Source organism: Astatotilapia calliptera, chromosome 6, assembly GCF_900246225.1.
Source record: "Astatotilapia calliptera chromosome 6, fAstCal1.2, whole genome shotgun sequence".
Taxonomy (NCBI): Eukaryota; Metazoa; Chordata; class Actinopteri; order Cichliformes; family Cichlidae; genus Astatotilapia; species Astatotilapia calliptera.
This window is the reverse complement of record NC_039307.1, coordinates 1,388,204-1,401,050: the sequence shown is the minus strand read 5'-3', so window position 1 is coordinate 1,401,050 and position 12,847 is coordinate 1,388,204. Positions and strand designations below refer to the sequence as shown.

General features: G+C 42.6%; 1 protein-coding gene across 6 annotated transcripts in view; it reads left to right on the top strand.

Annotated features, from left to right (window-relative positions):
- Window positions 1–12,847, top strand: part of LOC113023492 (microtubule-associated tumor suppressor 1 homolog) — a 55,058-nt gene continuing 42,211 nt past the window's right edge. The window contains exons 1-2 of one of the 6 annotated variants that reach the window (XM_026169531.1): window positions 7–202; window positions 1,557–1,605. The gene's annotated coding sequence lies outside the window, so the exon portion shown is untranslated. Of the gene's footprint in view, window positions 203–1,556; window positions 1,606–11,358; window positions 11,538–12,847 lie in introns of those variants that run through there. The other 5 variants (XM_026169535.1, XM_026169530.1, XM_026169533.1 and 2 more) reach the window with 5 other exon arrangements.

Genomic DNA, 12,847 nt, shown 5'->3' with positions numbered 1-12,847 from the left:
CTGACCCCGTGAGTATCTCGGAGTTGTGATAATTAATGCAGCTCGTTCATTATCCTCAGGTGTGTGTGGGGGCGTGTTCTCCGGTCGGTGAGACTGAAGCTCTGCAGAAGTAACTGACGGTCTGAAGAGGAAACCGTCTGCTGATTTTAGCCACTTTGACGGAATCTACGAGAAAAACGTGACGGTGTGCGCGCGTGCCCAGGTGAGCGCTGCGGTGTGCGGGTAGGACAGCTCCTCGCGCTCGTGTTTGTACCTGCACGTGTTTAAAAATGTGCACACTGTTACGGGACATTCGTCGTGTCATAAAACAGCTGCTTTGTTTTGTAAACTTTCCAGCTGATGACGCGCGTTGGGGTAAAAGAGTGTGGAGGCTGCAGGGGGGCAGCTGGTGTCCTGGTCTGTGTGAGAAAGCGGAAACCTTACTTGTGTCAAGCCAGCCTCCCGTTTGTTTTCTTTTCTTTTTTTTAAAACTTTATTTAACAAACAATGAGTACACAACATACGAACAGATGAAGTATACAAAACAACAGAACATGAACACACAAAGCCAGGGGTAAAAGAAAAAGGTAACAATTATAAGAATACACGCAAAAATTCACAAACATAAATTGTTTTGAGCGTTTTTGTTGGTGGAGTCTGATATTGATTGTATGTGCATGTGCACATCCTTAAAATAATGACAGAAATATGGTGTTTTGTTAGTAAACTTACATTTATGGATAAAAAGTTTAGCTAAAAGTATTAAGAAATTTATCATAAAAAACATTTCTCATACTTCTTGGGGAACTTAAAGAAACAGAATAAAACATTTTCCCATCGTAAAGAAAACTCCCTTAAAATATGGACAATAACAAATCTCTGTGTAAAAGAACAGAACCAAAAAAGATGTGTCACCGTTTCTGGATGATCCCCACAGAAAGTACAATTAGTATTTATGTCCCTTTTAAATTTGACCATGTAGTGACTGGCTGGATAACATGTATGTCGAATTTTAAAAGAGACTTCTTTCACCTTATTTACAATCAAATATTTATGGGGACCATCCAGACTGTCTTCTACTTGATATCTGGAACAAATCGGTTCCAATAAGATATTATATATGGGAGAGAGACGATATCTTCTTGGCATAAACTACGTATTCTCTTATTGCTGTTACCAAGTTCCTGTGTAAAGCAGATTTTTCCTATTGGTGACTCAGCTGGATCAGGGAGCGTGACTGAGGTAGAGATCGAGCTGTCAGTGTTTTTATATAACATTAAAGTCCCTGAGGGTATGGCACCAAGCACCATTGAGAATTCCTGAACACTGATTGGAAAATTATATAGTGCAATAAAGTCGTCGTATGTAAGTAGTTGTCCTTCTTTACTAACCAGCTGAGCCACCAATAGGATCCCATTTTGGAGCCAAGTTTCCAGGAAACGTGATTTATTTTTCTATAAAATATCTCTGTTGTTCCAGATGAGGTATTTGTGAGGTGAGAAGTTGTGTTTATAAATGAGGGTCCACGTTAAGAGGACCTGCATACGGTCAATATCTTTACTACTTTTCTTATCCAGGTGTAAGGAGAGAGCAGCATATGTTCATCGGGATATCCCTTCAGCTTTAGTAAGTAACACTCTACCTTTCAAAGACAAGTCCCTTTGCAGCCACTGGTTGAACTTTTTTAGGGTTTTCTGTATAATTGGAGTGAAGTTTGAAGAGCATCTTGATTTTTGGTCTTTGGATATTAGCAGTCCCAAGTATGTGACTTCTTGTTTAACAGAGATATTACAGATAGTGACTTCAGAATGAAAATACTCTAAATAGAATAATTCCTGTTTCCACGGGGTAATTTCACCTTAGATTAACAGTATACAACCTCATGATGTTACCATGTCAATTTCAAGTCATTCTGAGTTTACCTTCCAAAATAAAAGCCTTTTCAAATTGCCCATATACAACCTACTCTTTTAACGATTTCAGAATGCTCTAAAAATGAAAATTGCTGTTTCCACAGGATAATTTCACTTTAGATCAACAGTATACAACCCCACAGTGACAACATATCAATATCAAGTCATTCTTATTTTGCCTTCCAAAATAATGGCCTGTTGAAAATGCCCATAATTTACCTAACTTTCAGTGATTTCAGAATGCTCTAAAAAGGAAAATTGCTGTTTTCACAGGGTAATTCCACTTTAGATCAACAGTATTCAACCTCGCAATGTTACCATATCAATTTCAAGTCATTCTGATTTTGCCTATCAAAGTAATGGCCCATTGAAACTGCCCATATATGACTTAATCGTTTAACAGTTTCAAAATGCTCTTAAATTAAAAATACATGTTTCCAAAGGATAATTCCACTTTAGATCAACAGTATCCAACCCCACAGGGATACCATGTCAAGATCAAGTCACTCTGATTTTGCCTTCCAAAATAAAAGCCTTTTCAAATTGCCCATAGACTTTTAACGATTTCAAAATGCTCTTAAATTGAAATATGCTGTTTCCACAGGATAATTCCACTTTAGATCAACAGTATCCAACCCGACAGTAAAACCATGTAAATTTCAAGTTGGTCTGATTTTGCCTTTCAAATTAATGGCCCATCGAATTTGCCCATATGTGATATAGTCTTTCAATTATTTCAGAATGTTTTAAAAATGAAAATTGCTGTTTCCACGGGATAATTTCACTCAAGATCGACAGTGCACGCTATCACGGGGATATCAAGTCAATTTCAAGTCGCCTTGATTTTGCCTTTCAAAGTAATGGCCCGTTGAAATTGCCTATGTATGACCCACTCATGCATTTTTACTGACATTTGAGCTCCAAGCACTGATATTGTATTAGTTATTGGATATCAGTGCCTTTACCCTTTAATATCCTTGATCCTCAGTTTTCCCAGTCACACTACCTGAGTACTTTTGATACTAAACACATTGGGTTTTTATTTTGAAAAACAAAATCGGACTCAATTGATTATGACAGAATTGAATCATAAAGATGATGTAAAAGGAAGTCGTAATTAGAGCAGGGCGATATGGCCAAAAATATTTATCACGATATATATTTGAAAATTTGCGATAACGATATAACCGACGATATAATTGATGCGAGACAAAATACAACTCCACAACATTACTAGCGCAAAAAGACAACCTTCCATTTATTTTCACTTAAACAAGAAGCTGGTTTTTATGTACATTAAAGCTTTATAAAAATGTAACAGTGCAAATGCAAATTCCTTGCTGAAAGTTTAACCAAAAGGCATTTCCAGTAGAAATGGGCTGACATATCCTGAGCATAACCATGTATAATATCCACTGAAGTTAAAAAGAGGTGCTTTGCAACATTAAACTGCAGTGTGCAGTACGTATTTTTCGGACCATGAGGTGCACGGGATTATAAGGCACATTAAGCGAAACAAAGCAGTCAGATAAATCAAACTTTATTAAACTCATTCTTCTTGCTTCCTCCACTTCTGTACCATTGATTCATTAATGTTGAATTCTCTGGCAGCTGCTCTATTCCCATGTTGTTGCAGTATATTAATGACTAACCACGTATTGTGGATGGATTATCTCAGTTGTTCTCCTGACTGAAGTTTGGTCCGTTTACAGCATCCTGCCATGCGATTGCATTTGTCTCTAACCATGAAGAACCTTCACGTTCACTTTTATAAGTGGAAAAGTGTTAGTGTTCGTCCTCCAGCTTCACTGTTTATGTTATGCTAACATAGCTGTGTCGCTAGCGGTCACGTAGCACATCATTATATAGCAGCTAGCCCAACTTCAGTAACCCTACAAACGTCACTGCTATTTAGTTTCCTGTCTTCATTTATGTTGGAAGTGATAGCAGAGCTGTACGTTTGATTTTTTTCAGAAATCTCTCAGTCAGAACATGCTATATCATGCTTAGGTAACTAGCGAAACTAGCGAGCTAACTTCCGCTAGCTTCCTGCTAACTTCTAACTCCGTTAAATGTAATACATTTTGTTTTCATGGATGCCTGGAAGTTAAACTTCATAGTTACACCTGGTAAAGCAGCAATGCTGATCGTTTTATTAAAGATGAAAGAATTTAGACAGTTTTTAACTCTCAGTGATGCTGCAGTGTTCGTTTGACCTGAAGACGGGGGTTTAGGACCCAGATTACTCCCAGATTTAAGAGCATCTTAGTCCGACAAATATGACAATAACGACGGCCGCTTGCATGTTCTGCAAAAAATGTGTCTGACGGACAAACACCAAACCAGTTCCACATCACTGAAGTTGCACCATTTTTACAAACCAATTCTGGTTCATCTGTTTCACTCAACAATCGGCCATGTGCGTATGAAAACAAAGGCACTGCGCATGCGCGTTTTACTTATATTCTATCGCGATATTTCATATTCCTATTATACCGGTATTACCGTGAACGGTATAATATGGCCCAGCCCTAGTCCCAACCTCACTGTGTGATGGCTCGGTGTCATACGTGATAGGTCGCTGTGAGACAGGCGGCCGTGCACTCTACCTGAGCTCCTTGCTCACCTGTAAAGGCTGATGCGTGTGTTTATGGGTAAACTGTATGTTTGGTGGATGTAAACGATGCCCAGGACAAACTGGGTCTCAAACAGGAGAATATCTTATGTTTTTTTTTAATGGTTTGGCACAGCAGGCAGCCATCAGGGAGCACTGTAGGAAATCAGGACAATCATATCAGCAATAAAGTTAAAAAGTTGGGAAAATAATAAAAAATCCAGGAACAGTGTTCATTTTGATGACTTTAATTGCTGACAGTAGGTTTGACTGGTAACACAGCGCACGCAGTCTGATTGTGTTTGATTGTTCTGAGCAGTGGAAGTAATGAACAGTGAGACGTGACAGCAGGGGTCAAACTTTCCCTTTGACCCTCACAGCAAATCTGTCCAATCCTAATTTAACTTCGTGTTCTGCTTCAGCTGAGCTCCAGATTTTTCTTCTAGAGCAGCTTTGAACGTCTGACATAAAAGAGCTGAAGTGAAGCCAAATGTCAAACACAATGAGAAGTGATCGTTGCAAACACGGCCGAGCTTTTTCTGCTGTTTGTCATCTTTGATGGGTTTCTGTCCCGTTTCTGGTGGACCGGAGCTTTGTTGGGTTTTTGAAGGACTACCCTGAGGTGGCAAACGTACCGACATTCTGTACTTAAGCAGAAGTACAAATACTACTGTTAACAATCCTCCAGTAAAAGTTGAGGTACTGATTCAACTTCTTTACTCGAGTAAAAGTGGAAAAGTACAGGCTCTGGAATCTACTCAGAAAGTAAAAGTAGCTCTTTGGAGGACGTTTCTACTTTAGTGCAAAGCTAACGCAAAATAATATCAGTAGATGGGACTCCAAACTTTACTCTAACTCTATTTTTATTCTAATTATACTCATGAATCTGAAGCTTCATGAGTGTGTGTGTGCGTGTGTGTGGACACTTTGCAGCTCTCAGATGTGCTGGATGCTGGCTTTGGATCATTTGTGAGGCAGCAACAGGTTTAAATGTGCGTGCAGCTGTTTTTGTTGCGTGCACATGTGTGTTTCTGTTAGCAGTGGAGCTGCCGGGCGTCTGCAGCTCTAATCCCGCCACTCCTCGCGTTCGGCATTCTTGTGGTGGGAGACTGAGAGCTGTCCTCTGCCCGGACTTGTCGCTGAGATTAACACAGTCACTCTGACTGATGACGCTTTTGTCCACGAGCAGATTAACAACACAAACATCTTTGAAGCCGACCTAAACCTGTAAGTGACGGTTTGACTTCTAATTCAACCACAATGAGCGTTTACAGTCGGTCGGACAAAAGTGGATCTGCTGTCTCGTGGGAGACTCGGCTCCCCGAGCTTTGCAGGGCTCGGTCTCTGTGAATGAACTGATGGACCACACAGCTCGCAATCGGAGGAAAGTCTGCAGTTTCCCAAACTTAAAATTATTAAGTTTGAAGTAGAGCTGGGCGATAGAACGATAACGATATGTATCGCGATATAACTTTTACTCGATAGAGAAATTAAGCTATCGCGATAGACCTCGCCGCTCTTGTCCTCAAAAAAAAAAATATAAAAAAAATCAGCCAATCCAAATTAAGTAGCGCAGAGCCAAACCAATCACAGCCGCAGCGTCACGTCGCGTGACTTGTTACGTGCAGCACAAGTGCCAAGCCGCACGTGTGTTTGTTTGGGAAGTAGCCAGCGGGTAATGGAGGAAATGAGTGTGCCGACTAGAAAAATCAACCGAGCGTGACCGAAGAGAAAACAGATGATGGTTCCAACGCCGGAGAGATTGTCGAACGGAAGAGCCATAGAAGCTCCGTAGTGTGAAGGTATTTCGGCTATTTCAAGTCTGACAAAAAACAGAGTAGCTGCACTGTAAATTGTGCCGAAAGCAAGTCTGCAAATACAATAAACTGGTGCATGCGTCACACTGTGCGCCACGTTATTGTTTCGGTGAAATGAATTTCTACAATACTGTTACTGTTAATTCTACTCTCTGCAGTGTTTAAATGCTTACATATACACACAGTTACTGTCCCTCCACACATACGACTCGGTTCTGCTTCTATGCCCCAGCTTTGTTTACTTTTTCCCACCGAGGCTTCTAGACTTCTGATTGGCCAACATTTCTGCACGGTTAGGAATCTAGCACCACCTGCTGCTTTGGCATGTTCATAGCAGCGTTTTCCTTCATTTCTGCCTTTATGTGTGGACGGGATTATTTTTTAAAACGAAAACGGAAAATCTCTGTTTTCAAAAATACCCGTGTACGTGTGGACGTAGCCTCAGTCTCTGACTGGAAGCGCTAATTCGTCATTCGGCTTTTGTCAGAATAAAGTAACTGTTAAAACTGTTTGAAAAGCTCAGCTATACAACAAGGAGAGATTGAGAATTTCCTTTTAGTTCTCAGTTTCTTTGATATTGACAAAAGTTAGTCAGTTTTGTCTGTTCTTCTGTAAAACAAACTAAGATTTATTTTTAGAATTAATATTTTGTTTCTAAGTGGAATTGACAATTTAGTCTGTTTCGTTTGTTCTATTTTGAAACTTAAACGCTTTAGCGGCTGCCTTTTGTGTAGTTTGCAATATTTGCCTTTATTTATCTGAAAAAGTCTCATGTTCCTTAAGTACATCTACCCTGTTGAACTTATTATGGGAAATAAATATTTAAATAAAAACAAGCTGCTGATTATTTCACATTTTACTTGTGAGCAACAGCACATTTAAATCTTACAAATATAGTTATTTGGCTTATATCGTGATAGATATCGTTATCGCCTGAAATGAAAAAAACATATCGTGATATGAAAAAATCTCATATCGCCCAGCTCTAGTTTGAAGTGGATTTCATGAGTAAATGTGTGAAACTTGAGTGGGAGTGGTCAAAGGTGGCGAATCCTCTGTCGAGCTGGCAGCGGGGATTCTGAAAGTGATCGTGTTGATGGCGGTGGATCAGGTGACTGCGGTGTTGTTACACGCTGCATCGCGGTGAGACGACAGAAGCAGCTCTTTAAATTTGCAGGGTTTACATATTTGGACACGACAGAAATAAACCAACCTCAGATAAATCAAAGTCCGACACATTAAACTGAGTTATTGTTTAATAAAAATCTGAGTGCGGGAATCCTGAGGCCACACAGCGAGAAGCTGAGCCAGGAGCTGCTGCTGGTCATCAGGCTGAGCACGCCTGTGAAAGCAGACGTCGGAGTGTTCAGGTGTGCGAGGACGTGGTGCGAGGGAGGAAACATCAGCAAAGACCTCAGAGAAACAAACGCTGCTGCTGCTCATCAGTCGGGGCGTTTTAAGGTCGTTTCAAAATAATCTGAAGTCCGTCATTCTTCAGAAACGAGATGTCAGAGTGTCCAACCCTCAGGTTAAAGTTCACGATGGCACAAATTTAAAATCCTGTGAGGTTGTTGATTGGTGCAGTCCTGGAGTTAAAGGTTTTCCCTGTTCCTGTTGTTTTCCTATATGTGCGCGCGCGCGCGCGCACACACACACACACACACACACACACACACACACGTCGGGTATTCATATCTTGTGGGGACATCGAGCTGACATAACCTCTCACTAAAACCACATTCTGAGTCTCCAAATTGCCTTCAGACTCATGGGAACCAGGATCTTGGTCCCCATAAGGGCTGCCAGTCCCCACCAGAGGTGGGCAGTAACGCATTACTTGTAAAAAGTAATCAGTTTACAGTAACGCGTTACTGTAATCTGATTACTTTTTTCAGGTAACGAGTAAAGTAAGGGATTACTATTGCAAAAACGGTAATTAGATTACCGTTACTTTCCCGTAGGAACGCTGCGTTACTGCGTTACTAAAACCGTGATTTTTTTTTTTTTGCGAGAATGTCTCATGACAGTGACGTAAGCGAGTGCGACGTTAGTGACAACAGCTGTGTGCAGATCAACAATGGATCACATATCGAGTGTGGGAGAGAGTATGAGCGTGCAGCGTTTAAAGCGTGGAAGTACTGACCTTACTTTGAGTTTGATTCCATAAAAAGTGACAAAAACATTAGTGTCCGCTGTGCGTGGGAAGAAAACTTCTTTTTACAGCGAAAAAAACCCCTAAACTTCCAACAAGCACCGAGTAGCTACGACGTAATGGGAAACTCACAGAGAAACTCGCGGATTCTTCCACTGACCGCGGCACACCTGCACCAGGGTAAACCTCCGCCTACCCCACTCCTGCTTTACAGGTGAAAATAGAGCAACAGGACCGCTGAGTCTTTGACTTTATTTATTTTCTGCTGTGTTTTACTTGCATCTATTTGAAAGAGTGAGTGTAAACACACAAAATATTTTATTTTATGTGCTGGAATGTGCAGAAAATAGGTTTAAATGTTAAACTAATTTCTTCCAGTCAGAGAATGTTGCATATAATTAAATTTTTGCTTGATGCATAAAGTTAAAAGATTAAAACTAATAAAACATGTTTTAAAAATAGACTTTTCCATCTGATTACATTTTGTATGATGGATTATGCAGAAAAAGTAGAATTGGACTGAAAGATCTATCACTTTATCACCTCTTCAGGTTGTAAATCGTGTTTTTAAAAAGTAACTAAGTAACTAAGTAATTACTTTTGAAAATAAGTAATCAGTAAAGTAATGGGATTACTTTTTGGGGGAAGTAATCAGTAATTAGTTACTGATTACTTTTTTCAAGTAACTTGACCAACACTGGTCCCCACAAGTATAGTAAATGTCCAATTCTTGGTCCCCACAAAGATATAAATACACACTTACACGACTATAAGTTTGTGGCAGCTTGAAGGACGGCGGCAGGCGCGGTCCACCTGAGAGACGAGCTGCTGTGGGGAGTCGGAGCTGCCGGTTTATCAGCAAACATTTTCCTTCCTGCGTCAGGCCGGCAGGAGATGATTAGAAAGCCTATTTCAGTCGCAGCCACTCGTCGTTCTGGGACCTGCGAGCTTGTGCTATCTGGGCTCTCGCTGTCTCGAAGTGGCAGGATGTGAAAATGTGCCACAGAAGAGGATCGTGCTCTCTGCCTGGAAGCTTCAGTCGTGGCTCGTACATGTACAAAATTGACACACGTGCAGAAACGTGTTGATCGTTCTGTGGACACGCCCACGCTTTAACACACGCTCGTGTTCTTCTGTCGCCTTCGTCTGTGTTTGTCCTCTGAGATGTTTTCCATGCTGTGAGTCGCTGTCACACGGCACGGTGAGATCTAAAGGTAATCAGATTACTGTTGGTCATTAGTTTTCCTCTGAACAACCAAACTGTTTGTGCTTCAATAATTTGTGGATAAACTGTGTCACGTAGTTTTGGGTGCAGGAGGCTGCTCGAAGTTTCGGGGTTTGTGAGAGGACTGTGCACGTGACTCAAATATTATAAGAACTCGCTGAAAAACCGTTAGAATGTGAAGTTTGTGAGAAACAGACGCGTAACATCCTGTCACGCACAAATTATGACTCCAGCTTTGAGAAGCTGACGCTTGCAGCACAGACGTGGTCGGCGAGGACAGGGTTGGTGAAATTAAGTGGTTTTATTGGCTTTACTGGGTCAGCTGATTGGTCAGTCAGCCATGTTGGATGTTTTGTTGCTGCAGGCTCTCGGCGCTGGCGTCTGCTGGATCATGCAGTGCAGTCTTAACGCGTGTTTGAACGTTTGGATGTTTTTGGTTTTTTGAGATGTGATAAAACTTTGCACTCGAACTTTGTTGGCATTTCTGAAATATGAAGTGACGCTGCCACAGTCCAGCCGGGCGCTACGGCCTCGTGAAACCGAACGATCATCTGTGTCCAGCAGACCGATAACTGAGAGTCACCCAGAACCTTCCTGCGGGTTGTAATAAAAACTCTTCACCTGCTGGAGTTTCGATTGTCTCTGCTGCCCCCACCCAAACAGAGCTGATGGAGGCTGACACCAGTAACTATCAGTGCTGGTGCTGCTTCTCCTTGGAACTTCCTGTTGACGCTCTCATAGTCAGATCATGTTTGTAATGTTGTAAGAATGATGTTCTTTGTAAATCGTTCACTGGTTGGTGATTGTGACATGCCTTATTTTACTGTTATCAGCCATAAATAGCTGCTAGTGAAAGTAGTGTGACGCTGCTCACATGCTGTCTGTGGATGCAGCTTCATGACTAAGCCAGGTAGCTTTACGTGTGTGTGTGTGTGTGTGTGTGTGTGTGTGTGTGTGTGTGTGTGTGTGTCATCTGCAGAGTTCTGTTAATAAGACGAATGCCCACCAATAGCAGCCCTGCGCTCGGATCAATTGGCAGGACGTGCATGACTAATTTAAATAATCACTTAGATCTGCTCTCCCATTGGCCCGTCCTCCCCCCCCTCCCCCTCCTCTACATCAGATTACACAGGATACTTTTCCATTACTCTCACTGGCCTTTTTCCTCCAGCAGTCCCAAACCTTCCTCTCCGTCCTCCCCTCCAAAAAATCACCTAACTCCTGTAACCAATAACAAGGAGGGGGCCCAGTGCTGCTTAGCAACAGCCAACCAAGCTGGAGGGGTCAGCACTGGACCCTCCCGTGTGTTTCAGGGTGGAGGCTGGACCTGACCGGGGTTGGGTTACCTGGCAGACACACTCACGCAACTTCTCTGTAAACATGGGACTGACTTTCCCTCCCACACCAGACCTTGGGGAAGGTGTGTGTGTGTGTGTGTGCGTCTGTGTGTGTGTGTCTGTGCGCGTGTGTGCCTGCCTCGCACACGTGCACTGTTTCTTGTTACTGCAGCACTGAGCAGCGTGCCTCTGCTCCAGAACCAAAAAGGGAGGTGTATCCCTCCCTCTCTCCCTCCCTCAGTCTCCTCCCTCCCCCTCTCGACCACCGTCACAGCCTGCGTAGCCTTCCCCGTTCGCTCACACACACAGCGGTGACGGGATAATACACAACGCATGAATGTACTGTGCAGCAGGACGAGTGTGTGAGGAGGAGGAGGGTGGTGTGTGTGTTTGAGGACAGTGTGAAGCGAACGAGCTGAAGGAGCTGAACAAGCTCCCACCAATCTTCTGTTTTTATGCTGGATGTGTTTTTGCAGCACTGCAGGCTGAGAAGGAGAAGAGTAAGTTAAAGCTGCGGCAACAGTGTGTGTGTGTGTGTGTGTGTGGGGCATTAGGTCTTGGAGCACGAGCAGTGTGTGCGCACTTTGAATTGTTGGCTGGTGCAAAACAAATGGATCATGTAACATTAACTTGTGTCACAGTTAATCTTTTGCAGCCGGCTTCATTAGCTGTAAACTGTTAACTTCAGAGTAAATAAGCCGACGAAACACTTCTCGTGCTGTAATGAGTCTGATGATGGTATTTAAACTTCCTGCTGCAGCGTCCGCTCTTATGTAAAGTGGAGCTGCTGCACATGGATAAGTAACGGCCGACTGTGGAGACACGGAGGTGATGGCGTGCAGTCCTTCCTTTGGCGTCTGTGATTGTTTCCAGATGCTTTCAGAGGATCGTTCATGTAACTGAATCCTGTACAAATGTACACACAGCTGCAGCACAGACTCACAACTCTGCAGCCACCTCGGAGCCAGTCCAGGCCGATATTCCTGATGGCCGCCTTAACGAACGCGGATGGAGCCGTAACTTTCGTCTCCATGGTGACCGGGACATTTAAACCGCACAGCTCGTCTCCAGTCTAACCTGATTAGATTTCCTTTAAAGAAAAACTCAAATTATTTAAACTGCTGAAGCGTTTTGCTGTAAGTTGTCCTTCACTGCATGCACAGCATCAAAACAACAAACTGCTTTGGCTCCTCCCACCAGAGCACTAAACAAACATGTTAATTCACATCATGGCAACAATAGTGCACTTACCTGTGTCTCTATGGTGATAACGGACCGGCGAGCATGATTGGTTCTTCTGTTCTCCGGCTGAGCTGATTGGCTCGTTGGGGGAAGCTTCGAGACGAGTGTTTGCATTGGTTCTTACCTGTACAGGTAAACGTGAGGCCGACACCTGCAGTTACATTAATCATTATATGGTTTTAACCCTTTAAGGCCCCTCTGAGCGTTCTGAACATCAGCTAGCACAATAATCTTTGTGCTTCCATAGCATGCATCCAGCTTGTCCAGGTCGCGGTTTCCTTCCACATATGGCTTTGCTGATCCGATCAGCTGTTCATAGCACTTCCTGCGCTGGAATAAACGTCAGCGCGAACTATTTCATGTCCTGGAAGTGACGTCATTTTTCATGGGACACGTAGTTTTTATCCTGCAGGCCTTTCAAAGGTTCCCTGGTGTTTGTGAAAGTCGTGTTGGACTTCATGCTCTCCTGTACGGTTTCTGAGACGCTCAGAACTGAAACTGCTGGAAATCGTTTGTTTTGATGCTGTTTGTTTGCAAATTGTTTATAAACATTGGTCTATCTCAAAAA